Consider the following 14706-nt stretch of genomic DNA (forward strand, 5'->3'; position numbering starts at 1 on the left):
AAGACCAACGCTCGGATACCAACTGAAATGTTCCGTTCATAATGATTATAAACGTTCCATATTAATTGATTTCGTTGCGAGGTTTTGACCTCTATATGAGACGTTTTTCAAAGACTGCATTCATTTTTAAAACAAACCATAACCTTTATTTTATCGACAAGTTTAACAAGTAACCACCTAGATTATCCAGAAATGAAAATCTAAAATATCACACTTACACACTACCAATACATATTGGTTTACAATATTAATATGTTACAACAAAGTAAATCTCGAATGCAGTTTTAAACAATATTATACAAGCATGCTGACACCAAATCTTGTCCATATTTTAGCATGCAACAGCGGAAGCTCTTAATAATCACCTGAGAATAAACATGCTTTAAACGTCAACAAAAATGTTGGTGAGTTATAGGTTTAACCTATATATTTATCAAATCATAATAATATACCACAAAATTTCATATTTCAATATACTTCCCATACATAGAGATAAAAATCATTCATATGGTGAACACCTGGTAACCGACCTTAACAAGATTCATAAAGAATATCCCCTATCATTCCGGGAATCCCTTCGGACATGATGAATTCGAAGTACTAAAGCATCTGGTACTTTGGATGGGGCTCGTTGGGCCCAATAGATCTATCTTTAGGATTCGCGTCAATTAGGATGTCTGTCCCTTAATTCTTAGATTACCAGACTAAAAAGGGGCATATTCGGTTTAATAATCCAACCATAGAATGTAGTTTCATTTACTTGTGTCTATTTTGTAAAACATTTATAAAACTGCATGTATTCTCATCCCAAAATATTAGATTTTAAAAGTGGGACTATAACTCACTTTCACAGATTTTTACTTCGTCGGGAATTAAGACTTGGCCACTGGTCGATTCACGAACCTATAACAAATATGTACATATATATCAAAGTATGTTCAAAATATATTTACAACATTTTTAATATGTTTTAATGTTTTAAGTTTATTAAGTCAGCTGTCCTCGTTAGTAACCTACAACTAGTTGTCCACAGTTAGATGTACAGAAAAATAAAGCAATATATATTATCTCGAATCAATCCACGACCTCATGTATACAAGCCTCAGGCTAGATCACAACTCAAAGTATATATAATATTTTGGAATCAACCTCAACCCTGTATAGCTAACTCCAACATTACTGCATATAGAGTGTCTATGGTTGTTCCGAAATACATATTACAATTCGTTTTTGTAAAGGTAGTCATTTCAGTCGAAAGAACGACGTCTAGATGACCATTTTGAAAAACATACTTCCACTTTGAGTTTAACCATGATTTTTGGATATAGTTTCATGTTCATAAGAAAAATCATTTTCCCAGAAGAACAATTTTTAAATCAAAGTTTATCATAGTTTTTAATTAACTAACCCAAAACAGCCCGCGGTGTTACTACGACGGCGTATATCCGGTTTTACGGTGTTTTTCGTGTTTTCAGGTTTTAAATCATTAAGTTAGAATATCATATAGATATAGAACATGTGTTTAGTTGATTTTAAAAGTCAAGTTAGAAGGATTAACATTGTTTGCGAACAAGTTTAGAATTAACTAAACTATGTTCTAGTGATTACATGTTCAAATCTTCGAATAAGATAGTTATACATATATGAATCGAATGATGTTATGAACATCATTACTATCTCAAGTTTAGTAAGTAAACCTACTGAAAATGATGAAAAAATAACTTGAGCTTCAAAGGATCTTTGATGGCTTGGAAGTTCTTGAAATAGAATCATGACACAAAAACAAGTTCAAGTAAGATTATTACTCGAATTAAGATAGTTATAGTTATAGAAATTGAATCAAAGCTTGAATATGAATATTATCTTGATTTAGAAAGATAACCTACTGTAAATAACAAAGGTTTCTTGATCTTAGATGATTGCTTGGAATGGATTAGGAAACTTGGAAGTGTTCTTGATGTGTTCTTGAGTAATTGTTTTTATGATGATTATAGGTAATAACCAAAGCTTGTATTTGATGATTTTTGCTGGAAAAATAGTAACTTAGATGTTCATGGAAGAGTGTGTGTGTTTTGAGAGAGAATTGGGAAGCAAATTGGAAGTGAAATGGAGTAGGTGATGAGTGGTGAAGGTGAGTGGGGTTAAAAGGAGTTCTTGTTTTTGTTTTCTTGCTCATAAGTCATGCTAGTTGTCTAATTGTTGGTTACACATGTTTGTTGACTATCTAGGGCTGCTAAGAGCGGAATTATTATGTGTATATACCAATAGTATATATGTCTAGGAGCTGGGTATTGTACGAGTACGAATACGGTTGCATACGAGTAGAATTGTTGATGAAATTGAACGAGAATGTAATTGTAAGCATTTTTGTTAAATAGAAGTACTTTGATATGTGTCTTGAAGTCTTCCAAAAGTGTATTATTACAACATAATACACTACATGTATATACATTTAACTGAGTCGTTAAGTCATCGTTAGTCGTTACATGTAAGTGTTGTTTTGAAACCTTTAAGTTAACGATATTGTTAAATTTTGTTAACCCATTATTTATAATATCAAATGAGATGTTAAATTATTACATTATCATGATATTATGATGTATTAATATATCTTAATATAATATATATACATTTAAATGTCGTTACAACGATAGTCGTTACATATATGACTCGTTTCGAAATCCTTAAGTTAGTAGTCTTGTTTTTACATATGTAGTTCATTGTTAATACACTTAATGATATGTTTACTTATCATTAATCATATTTAAACATAGTGTAACAATATCTTAATATGATTCATATGTATTTAGTAAGGCGTTGTTATAACGATAATCGTTATATATATCGTTACGAGTTTCTTAATTCAATATATATATCGTTACGAGTTTCTTAATTCAATAAACTCATTTTTATGTATATGACTCATTGTTAACATACCTAATGAGATACTCACTTATCATAATATCATGTTAACTATATATATATATATATATATATATATATATATATATATATATATATATATATATATATATATATATATATATATATATATATATATATATATGTCATCATATAGTTTTTACAAGTTTTAACGTTCGTGAATCACCGGTCAACTTGGGTGATCAATTGTCTATATGGAACCTATTTCAATTAATCAAGTCTTAACAAGTTTGATTGCTTAACATGTTGGAAACACTTAATCATATAAATATCAATTTCATTTAATATATATAAACATGGAAAAATTCGGGTCACTACAATGGGGGTCTGACTCGGACTCGCTTTGTAAAACCGCTTACCTAAGCTCTGATACCATGATAGAATTAATAAATCATATAGTCCAACAACATGTACAACATATAAGTTCAAGAGTCCATCATTTTCTAAAACCAATTGGTGATAGAGGGACTTCCCCTTTGACTTATGTGCATACATTTGTTTTTGTCCATGACCGATGTGGGATAATTTCCCAACAACAAACATGAATGCTTCCGCACTTAAAACCTATCTTTTAATAGCTAAAGATTTCGAAAAAGTTTGGATTTCGTCTAACGGAATAGTGAGATCTTCTTTAGCAAAACATTTCTTCAAATTCGAGACGTGAAAAGTGTTATGTACAGCCGCGAGTTGTTGAGGTAACTCAAGTCGGTAAGCTACTGGTCCGACACGATCAATAATCTTGAATGGTCCAATATACCTTGGATTTAATTTCCCTTGTTTACCAAATCGAACAACGTCTTTCCAAGGTGCAACTTTAAGCATGACCATCCCTCCAATTTCAAATTCTATATCTTTTCTTTTAATGTCAGCGTCGCTCTTTTGTCGACTTTGGGCAGTTTTCAACCGTTGTTGAATTTGGATGATCTTCTCGGTAGTTTCTTGTATTATCTCCGGACCCGTAATCTGTCTATCCCCCACTTCACTCCAACAAATCGAAGACCTGCACTTTCTACCATAAAATACTTCAAACGGTGCCATCTCAATGCTTGAATGGTAGCTGTTGTTGTAGGAAAATTCTGCTAACGGTAGGTGTCGATCCCAATTGTTTCCGAAATCAATAACACATGCTCGTAGCATGTATTCAAGCGTTTGTATCGTCCTTTCGCTCTGCCCATCAGTTTATGGATGATAGGCAGTACTCATGTCTAGACGAGTTCCTAATGCAAAAACAACCGCGCCTAATTCTAAATCGTGCGTCGTATAATTCTGCTCGTGAATCTTCGATTGTCTAGACGCATAAGCAATTACCTTTGTTCATTGCATTAATACACAACCGAGACCTTGCTTTGAGGCATCACAATATATCACAAAATCATCATTCCCTTCAGGTAATGACAATATAGGTGCCGTAGTTAACTTTTTCTTTAACAATTCTTTCTCTTGTTCATCCTTCCATTCAAATTTCCTCCCTTTATGCATTAATGCAGTCAAGGATTTTGCTATTCTGGAAAAATCTTGGATGAACCTTCTGTAGTAACCAGCTAATCCGAAAAATTGGTGTATGTGCTTCGGAGCTTTCGGGGTTTCCCACTTTTCAACGGTTTCAATCTTTGCTGGATCTACCTGAATACCTTCTTTGTTCACTATATGACCGAGGAATTGAACTTCTTCCAACCAAAATGCACACTTTGAAAACTTAGCGTACAGTTTTTCTCTCCTTAACAACTCTAGCACTTTTCATAAATGTTCTTCGTGCTCCTTGTCATTCTTTGAGTAAATAAGTATGTCATCGATGAAAACAATGACAAACTTGTCAAGGTATGGTCCACACACTCGGTTCATGAGGTCCATGAACACAGCTGGTGCGTTAGTCAACCCAAACGGCATAACCATAAACTCGTAATGACCGTAACGCGTCCTAAAAGCAGTCTTTGGAATATCATCCTCCTTCACCCACATTTGATGATACCCAGAACGTAAATCAATCTTCGAATAAATCGATGAGCCTTGTAGTTGATCAAATAAGTCGTCGATTCTCGGTAGTGGGTAGCGGTTCTTGATGGTAAGTTTGTTCAACTCTCGGTAGTCGATACACAACCTAAATGTACCATCCTTCTTCTTGACAAACAAAACAGGAGCTCTCCTTGGTGATGTGCTTGGTCGAATGAAACCACGCTCTAAAAGTTCTTGTAACTGAATTTGTAATTCTTTCATTTCGCTGGGTGCGAGTCTGTATGGAGCACGAGCTATTGGTGCAGCTACTGGTACAAGTTCTATTTGAAATTCAACGGATCGATGTGGGGGTAATCCCGGTAAATCTTTCAGAAATACATCGGGAAATTCTTTTGCGACTGAAACATCACTGATGTTCTTTTCTTCAGGTTTAACTTCCTCGATGTGTGCTAGAATGACGTAACAACCTTTTCTTATTAGTTTTTGCGCCTTCATACTACTAATAAGATTTAATTTCACGTTATTATTTTCTCCGTACACCATTAATGGTTTTCCTTTTTTCCGTACAATGCGAATTGCATTTTTGTAATATACGATCTCTGCTCTCACCTTTTTCAACCAGTCCATGCCAATTATCATATCAAAACTTCCTAACTCTACTGGTATAAAATTAATCTTAAATGTTTCACTAACCAGCTTAATTTCTCGATTCCGACATATATTATATGCTGTAATTAATTTACCGTTTGCTAATTCGAGTAAAAATTTATTATCAAAAGGCGTCAGTGGACAACTTAATTTAGCAAAAAAATCTCTACTCATATAGCTTCTATCTGCACTCGAATCAAATAAAACATAAGCAGATGTATTGTCAATAAGAAATATACCCGTAACAAGCTCCGGGTCTTCCTGCGCTTCTGCCGCATTAATATTGAAAACCCTTCCGCAGCCTTGCCCATTAGTATTCCCTTGGTTTGGGCAATTTCTAATAATGTGGCCCGGTTTTCCACATTTATAACAAACTACATCGACATTATTTTTTCCGACCTTATTTGTTTCTTTATTTTGTTGTTCTTTGGTCCGTAAACCTCACATTTTGCCACGGCATGACCACTTCTCTTACACTTGGTGCAAACTGTTGTGCAAAACGCATTCGGATGGGACTCTGCACACCTGAAGCATGGTTGTTTCTGTTGTTTGTTGTTATTGAGGTTGTTGTTGGGATTGTTATTGTTGTTGAAACGGTTGTTGTAGTTGTTGTTGTTGTTGGGACGTTTGTTGTAGTTATTGTTAGGATTGCGGTTATTGTTGCGATTGTTGTTGCGGTTGTGGTTGTAATTGTTATTGTTGTTGTACTGGTGACTCTTGTCACCGTTTTCCTCCCACTTCCTCTTGAGTTGTTTCGTGTTGGCTTCTTTGGCAGCCTGTTCTTTAATTCTCCCCTCAATCTGATTTATGAGTTTATGAGCCATTCGACTTGCCTTCTGTATGGAAGCGGGCTCGTGTGAACTCACATCTTCTTGAATCTTTACTGGTAACCCTTTTACAAACGCGTCGATCTTCTCTTCTTCATCTTCGAACGCTCCCGGACACAATAGGCACAACTCTATGAATCGTCGTTCATATGTGGTAATGGCGAATCCTTGTGTTCGTAACTCTCTAAGTTCTACCTTGAACTTATTGACTTCGTTTCTAGGACAGTACTGCTCGTTCATCAATTGCTTGAATTCCGACCACGGTAGTGCGTAAGCGGCATTTTGTCCTACCTGTTCAAGATAGGTGTTCCACCACGTTAACGCAGTACTTGTGAAGGTATGCGTAGCATACTTAACTTTATCCTCTTTAGTACACTTACTTATGGCAAACACCGATTCGACCTTATCGGTCCACCATTTCAATCCAATTGGTCCTTCGGTTTCATCAAATTCCAAAGGTTTGCAGGCAGTGAATTCTTTGTAGGAGCATCCTACACGATTTCTTGTGGAATTAGTTTCACTGCTAGATCCAGAGTTATTGTTATTTTGCAACGCAGCCTGTACTGCGGCTATGTTTGCTGCAAGGAAAACACGGAAATCTTCCTCGCTCATGTTCAAATTCTGACGAGTCGTCGGTGCCATTTCCTTCAAAAATAGCCCAAAAGAATTAAGTTAATCATATAGAATTTTAAGAGAAGTCAATAGTATTTCGTAGCATAGTATGAACTCATTTATAAAAGCTTTTTCTTCATATTACCGTTTTATAGTTTTAATTCGGGTAGTACCTACCCGTTAAGTTCATACTTAGTAGCTAATATACAATTCAACTACTACAATTCTATATGAAAAAACTGATTATAATAAAATTTCGCGTTCAAATTTTTATACAACATTTTACAAACTTACAATACCGTTATTATACATATAGGATGAAATATAGCACATAATAACTTTGCTACTCGGCAGCTATAAAGGCAATTCTAGTTAATACGCAAGTTGTTCAGCAAAAGAAATAAAGACACGTAATTCATAAGTCCAGAAACAAGTCATGCATTCTGGTTTTACTAAGACGACTTCCCATCCTTTGTCTTGTGGAAAGTAACCGTTATGACCATTGACTAGGCAGTATGTTGTAATGTCGTCAAAAGGACGAGGGTTTCGTAATGTCCAACAGCCCCGTAATAATCTAAAAATCTTGTTTCTCACCCCAACTACTGAATCCGTCACTTGAGGGAAGGTTTTATTTAAAAGTTGTAATCCGATATTCTTTTTCTCACTTTGGTAAGAAGCGAACATCACTAACCCGTAAGTATAACATGCTTCTTTATGTTGCATGTTAGAAGCTCTTTCTAACTCACGAAATCCTATGTTGGGATTTGTTGAGTCAAAATAGGTTCTTAACCCGTAACGTAAAATTGTATTTGGGTTCCCTGAATTTAACGCTTTAAAGAAAACACGGCGTAACGTATGATATCCTTAATGTGATATACCCCACCTATCAAAGGAAAGCCTTTTATAAACTAAGGCATTTCTGGAAAGTCTTTCAAATGTTTGACAAGTTAATTTCGCCATAACTAAATGTGCTGATGAATTCTGACCGACTCTAGACAATATTTCCTCAATCATATCCTCTGGTAGGTCTTCTAAAATATTCAGTTGTCTACCCTTAATGTCCATTTTGTTTTTATACTGTAAAATAGATAAGGATTAGATTCGAAAAAGATAATTAACAAACAATACAAGAAATTTTTACATAGAACATAAAATGACAAGCACTCTACAATACATATAATACACAACATGATTACAACCCTCTAATCCAAATCACTGGTTTTATCTTCTTCGGAATTGGTTCGTTTTTCTAATTTTCTAGGGATATATGGTGTTCCTCTAATACGAGCCGTCGTTTTCCACAATGGTTTAGAAAAACCTGGTGGTTTAGAGGTTCCTGGGTTATTGTTACATTTTAGGAAATACGAACGTTGCCGATACATATAAAGTTCATCGGGGTTGGAATCAGGTTTCTCTATTTTTATACCTTTTCCCTTATTATTTTCTTTTGCTTTATTAAATTGGGTCGAGGTAATTTCTATAACATCATCGGAATCCCCATCGGGATCCGATTCATCGGAAAATTGGTAATCTTCCCAATATTTTGCTTCCTTGGCGGAAACACCATTGACCATTTTTGACTTTGGTCCGTTGGTTGGGGATTTTCTTTTATTTAATCGATTTACTGTAGGTATCAATATTTCTTCCTCCGGAACCTCTTCTTCTTCCAGTTCTTCCTCTTCCGGTTCCTCCTCTTCCGGTTCCTCCTCTTCCGGTTCCTCTTCTTCCGGTTCCTCCTCTTCCGGTTCCTCTTCGGGAATTTGTGAATCTTCCCAAAGTATATTCGACTCTTCATTATTATTAGGTGAGTCGATGGGATTTGTACTAGAGGTAGACATCTATCACACAATATCAAACACGTTAAGAGATTGATATATCACATAATATTTACATGTTAATAATATATAGTTTCCAAAAAAAATGTTAAGCAATCGTTTTTGAAGAAAAACACGGTCGAAGTCCAGACTCACTAATGCATCCTAACAAACTCGGTAAGACACACTAATGCAAAAATTCTGGTTCTCTAAGACCAACGCTCGGATACCAACTGAAATGTGCCGTTCATAATGATTATAAACATTCCATATTAATTGATTTCGTTGCGAGGTTTTGACCTCTATATGAGACGTTTTTCAAAGACTGCATTCGTTTTTAAAACAAACCATAACCTTTATTTTATCGACAAGGTTAAAAAGTAACCACCTAGATTATCCAGAAATGATAATCTAAATAACACACTTACACACTACCAATACTTATTGGTTTACAATATTAATATGTTACAACAAAGTAAATCTAGAATGCAGTTTTAAACAATATTATACAAGCATGCTGACGCCAAATCTTGTCCATATTTTAGCATGCAATAGCGGAAGCTCTTAATAATCACCTGAGAATAAACATGCTTTAAACGTCAACAAAAATGTTGGTGAGTTATAGGTTTAACCTATATATTTATCAAATCGTAATAATATACCACAAGATTTCATATTTCAATATACTTCCCATACATAGAGATAAAAATCATTCATATGGTGAACACCTGGTAACCGACCTTAACAAGATTCATAAAGAATATCCCCTATCATTTCGGGACTCCCTTCGGACATGATGAATTCGAAGTACTAAAGCATCTGGTACTTTGGATGGGGCTCGTTGGGCCCAATAGATCTATCTTTAGGATTCGCGTCAATTAGGGTGTCTGTTCCCTAATTCTTAGATTACCAGACTAAAAAGGGGCATATTCGGTTTAATAATCCAGCTATAGAATGTAGTTTCATTTACTTGTGTCTATTTTGTAAAACATTTATAAAACTGCATGTATTCTCATCCCAAAATATTAGATTTTAAAAGTGGGACTATAACTCACTTTCACAGATTTTTACTTCGTCGGGAAGTAAGACTTGGCCACTGGTCGATTCACGAACCTATAACAAATATGTACATATATATCAAAGTATGTTCAAAATATATTTACAACATTTTTAATACGTTTTAATGTTTTAAGTTTATTAAGTCAGCTGTCCTCGTTAGTAACCTACAACTAGTTGTCCACAGTTAGATGTACAGAAAAATAAAGCAATATATATTATCTCGAATCAATCCACGACCTCGTGTATACAAGCCTCAGGCTAGATCACAACTCAAAGTATATATATAATATTTTGGAATCAACCCCAACCCTGTATAGTTAACTCCAACATTACTGCATATAGAGTGTCTATGGTTGTTCCGAATATATATATATATATATATATATATATATATATATATATATATATATATATATATATATATATATATATATATATATATATGATATGTTAAAACATTGTATTCGTGTCTATGGTATCCCAAGATTACATAATATATTAGAATACATGTATAATACAATATGAGTTAGTTAGGATATGATTAATATAGATTTGTTACCAATTTTCACGTAGCTACAACAAGAAAAATTATCCAATCTTGTTTTACCCATAACTTCTTCGTTTTAAATCCGTTTTGAGTGATTCAAGTTGCTATGGTTTCATATTGAACTTAAGTTTATGAATCTAAACAGAAAAAGTATAAGTTTATAGTCGGAAATACATATTACAAGTCGTTTTTGTAAAGGTAGTCATTTCTGTCGAAAGAACGACGTCTAGATGACCATTTTGGAAAACATACTTCCTCTTTGAGTTTAACCATGATTTTTGGATATAGTTTCATGTTCATAAGAAAAATCATTTTCCCAGAAGAACAACTTTTAAATCAAAGTTTATCATAGTTTTTAATTAACTAACCCAAAACAGCCCGCGGTGTTACTATGACGGCGTATATCCGGTTTTACGGTGTTTTTCGTGTTTTCAGGTTTTAAATCATTAAGTTAGAATATCATATAGATATAGAACATGTGTTTAGTTGATTTTAAAAGTAAAGTTAGAAGGATTAACATTGTTTGCGAACAAGTTTAGAATTAACTAAACTATGTTCTAGTGATTACATGTTCAAATCTTCGAATAAGATAGTTATACATATATGAATCGAATGATGTTATGAACATCATTACTACCTCAAGTTTAGTAGGTAAACCTACTGGAAATGATGAAAAAATAACTTGAGCTTCAAAGGATCTTTGATGGCTTGGAAGTTCTTGAAATAGAATCATGACACCAAAATAAGTTCAAGTAAGATTATTACTCGAATTAAGATAGTTATAGTTATAGAAATTGAATCAAAACTTGAATATGAATATTATATTGATTTAGAAAGATAACCTACTGTAAATAACAAAGGTTTCTTGATCTTAGATGATTGCTTGAAATGGATTAGGAAACTTGGAAGTAAACTTGTAAACTTGGAAGTGTTCTTGATGTGTTATTGGGTAATTGTTTTTATGATGATTATAGGTAATAACCAAAGCTTGTATTTGATGATTTTTGCTGGAAAAATAGTAACTTAGATGTTCATGGAAGAGTGTGTGTGTTTTGAGAAGCAAATTGGAAGTGAAATGGAGTAGGTGATGAGTGGTGAAGGTGAGTGGGGTTAAAAGGAGTTCTTGTTTTTGTTTCCTTGCTCATAAGTCATGCTAGTTGTCTAATTGTTGGTTCCACATGTTTGTTGACTATCTAGGGCTGCTAAGAGCGGAATTATTATGTGTATATACCAATAGTATATACGTCTAGGAGCTGGGTATTGTACGAGTATGAATACGGTTGCATACGAGTAGAATTGTTGATGAAATTGAACGAGAATGTAATTGTAAGCATTTTTGTTAAATAGAAGTACTTTGATATGTGTCTTGAAGTCTTCCAAAAGTGTATTATTACAACATAATACACTACATGTGTATACATTTAACTGAGTCATTAAGTCATCGTTAGTCGTTACATGTAAGTGTTGTTTTGAAACCTTTAAGTTAACGATATTGTTAAATGTTGTTAACCCATTGTTTATAATATCTAATGAGATGTTAAATTATTACATTATCATAATATTATGATGTATTAATATATCTTAATATAATATATATACATTTAAATGTCGTTACAACGATAATCGTTACATATATGACTCGTTTCGAAATCCTTAAGTTAGTAGTCTTGTTTTTACATATGTAGTTCATTGTTAATACACTTAATGATATGCTTACTTATCATTTATCATATTTAAACATAGTGTAACAATATCTTAATATGATTCATATGTATTTAGTAAGACGTTGTTATAACGATAATCGTTATATATATCGTTTCGAGTTTCTTAATTCAATATATATATCGTTTCGAGTTTCTTAATTCAATAAACTCATTTTTATGTATATCACTCATTGTTAACATACCTAATGAGATACTCACTTATCATAATATCATGTTAACTATATATATATATATATATATATATATATATATATATATATATATATATATATATATATATATATATATATATGTCATCATATAGTTTTTACAAGTTTTAACGTTCGTGAATCACCGGTCAACTTGGGTGATCAATTGTCTATATGGAACCTATTTCAATTAATCAAGTCTTAACAAGTTTGATTGCTTAACATGTTGGAAACACTTAATCATATAAATATCAATTTCATTTAATATATATAAACATGGAAAAATTCGGGTCACTACAATGGGGGTCTAACTCGGACTCGCTTTGTAAAACCGCTTACCTAAGCTCTGATACCATGACAGAATTAATAAATCATATAGTCCAACAACATGTACAACATATAAGTTCAAGAGTCCATCATTTTCTAAAACCAATTGGTGATAGAGGGACTTCCCTTTGACTTATATGCATACATTTGTTTTTGTCCATGACCGATGTGGGATAATTTCCCAACAACAAACACGAATGCTTCCGCACTTAAAACCTATCTTTTAATAGCTAAAGATTTCGAAAAAGTTTTAAGAAACCATAAGTAACTATTCAACACACCCCCCCCCCCCCCCCCCCCCCCCCTAGTTACTTACACGTTAGGTCTAGGATTATTGGGCCGTTTTGCTATCCAGCGCCGGTTGTCCTCTTATCTTTTTCAAACAGTTTCCTGGACGTAGACTGGATATCGGTATCAGTTCTGGTCGTTGTTCCATTATGCAGAAAAGTGGAAATACCTAGATATTAGTACTATATGTATGAAGCAAAAGTGTATATTAAATATATGTTTGATTCTAATGCGAGAATTTTAATATTTTCAAGTTGGTTGGGCTGTTGGTGGTTGTGATTTTTGACCTGTAAACTGAAAATATTTACCAAAAGGTTTTTTTAGACCAAATTTTTTGTGACACTATGAGTTTGAACTTCATTTATTTATAAAAATTTTAGACCATGTGGGGCAGTCGTCTTTGATCGAACTATATATAGCTGGTCGTGTGCGGTTTCAAAACTGATACCGTCTCTTCAAATCCATTTTCACATATGCAAATTTCTTCCTATACCATATTTGTTTTAATTAATCTCAAAAAAAGGGAAAGTGATTTAGTATAAAATTTTATATACTCCATAAGAAAGTAGATTACAGGGAATGAAATTAAAAAAGTAGATTACAAGGAATGAAGTTATACCAGTTCACCGTGACAGATGAAATAAATCTGCTCAACATCATTGCCTTGTTCCATAATTACTTCCCATGTAAAAAAAAAAAAATTCCTCACTCACTTTCGTTAGCTGAAACATATAAAAATCAATAATTACTTGAACTTGTTAAGTGGTTAATAATTACAATCCGATAAGAAGGTGATATATGTATAACAAATCATTAAATATAAACTTGAAGATATATTTAGTAATCAGTAGTAAATCTTAAACTAACTTTAGCATCTACATATTGTAAATTGCATACAAATACAAAAGCTAACACATATATTTATAAACTGGGCTGCATAACATTCTGCAAATAAATGGTACAATCTGATTCACGACCTCCAATCAGCATCCCCATAAAAGATATTTCGGTAACACAGTTAATGCCTAAGAAGAGCAAAATCAAATAATCTTGAAATCACATAAACAAAATGCTCTGCGAAATTTATCACAAAAATACCCTCCTTTTTTTTTTTTTTTTTTTGTTCCATGAGTATTAATTTTCAACATGTAACATTTTTTTTTTTCTAAACAGAAACCATTATGCAACAACATTAGTTTACTCGAAAAAAATTATAGAAACCATTATGAACAAAACTAATTTTATGAACCAATTCCACCCAAAAAACGAAAAAGAAAGAAGAAGAAAGATACTTGAATCTCCTCCTTATGGAGTACGCAATTGATTCCGGCCGTTGTCGATTTGTGATGCTGAGCAGTCGTGGAAGCGACGTTAGTGGCGGCGACGTTGGTAACAGCTATGTTGGTGGCGGTGATCACTGGTGGTGGTGATGGTTGTGGCGGTGGTCGGTAGTAGTGGTGATGGTGGTGGTATTGGTGGTCATTAGTGGTGGTGAAGGATTGATGTAAATGGAAGAAGAGGGAGTTGGTGTGAGAAGGAGAAGAAGTGATGAAGATGATGGTGGAAGAAGATCCTGGAAGAATGGGGAAGGAGAGATGAGTCGATGGGTATTTTGTACGGAGTGGTTGGGGTAGAGTGAAACAGGATAACAGTGAAAGTGAGTAGTTGTAGCCAATAGAATTGGAGTAATTTTACGTGAATTAGTATATGTATAACAGCTATGTTGGTGGCGGTGATCACTGGTGGTGGTGATGGTTGTGGCGGTGGTCGGTAGTA

The 14706-nt window shown here is 33.6% G+C and overlaps 1 long non-coding RNA gene across 2 annotated transcripts; it reads right to left on the reverse strand.

Annotated features, from left to right (window-relative positions):
- Nucleotides 1-9297: 9297 nt before the first annotated feature.
- LOC139857303 (uncharacterized) lies at nt 9298-14454 on the reverse strand. Of its 2 annotated transcripts, none has more exons than XR_011762458.1 (3): nt 14223-14454; nt 13550-13652; nt 9298-9372 (listed from the first exon to the last, which is right to left on the reverse strand). It is a non-coding gene; the product is annotated as an uncharacterized lncRNA (long non-coding RNA). The 2 variants fall into 2 exon arrangements; XR_011762459.1 differs by lacking the exon at nt 9298-9372 and adding an exon at nt 12938-13062.
- Nucleotides 14455-14706: the final 252 nt, after the last annotated feature.

The sequence above is a fragment of the Rutidosis leptorrhynchoides genome, chromosome 7, assembly GCF_046630445.1.
Source record: "Rutidosis leptorrhynchoides isolate AG116_Rl617_1_P2 chromosome 7, CSIRO_AGI_Rlap_v1, whole genome shotgun sequence".
NCBI lineage: Eukaryota > Viridiplantae > Streptophyta > Magnoliopsida > Asterales > Asteraceae > Rutidosis > Rutidosis leptorrhynchoides.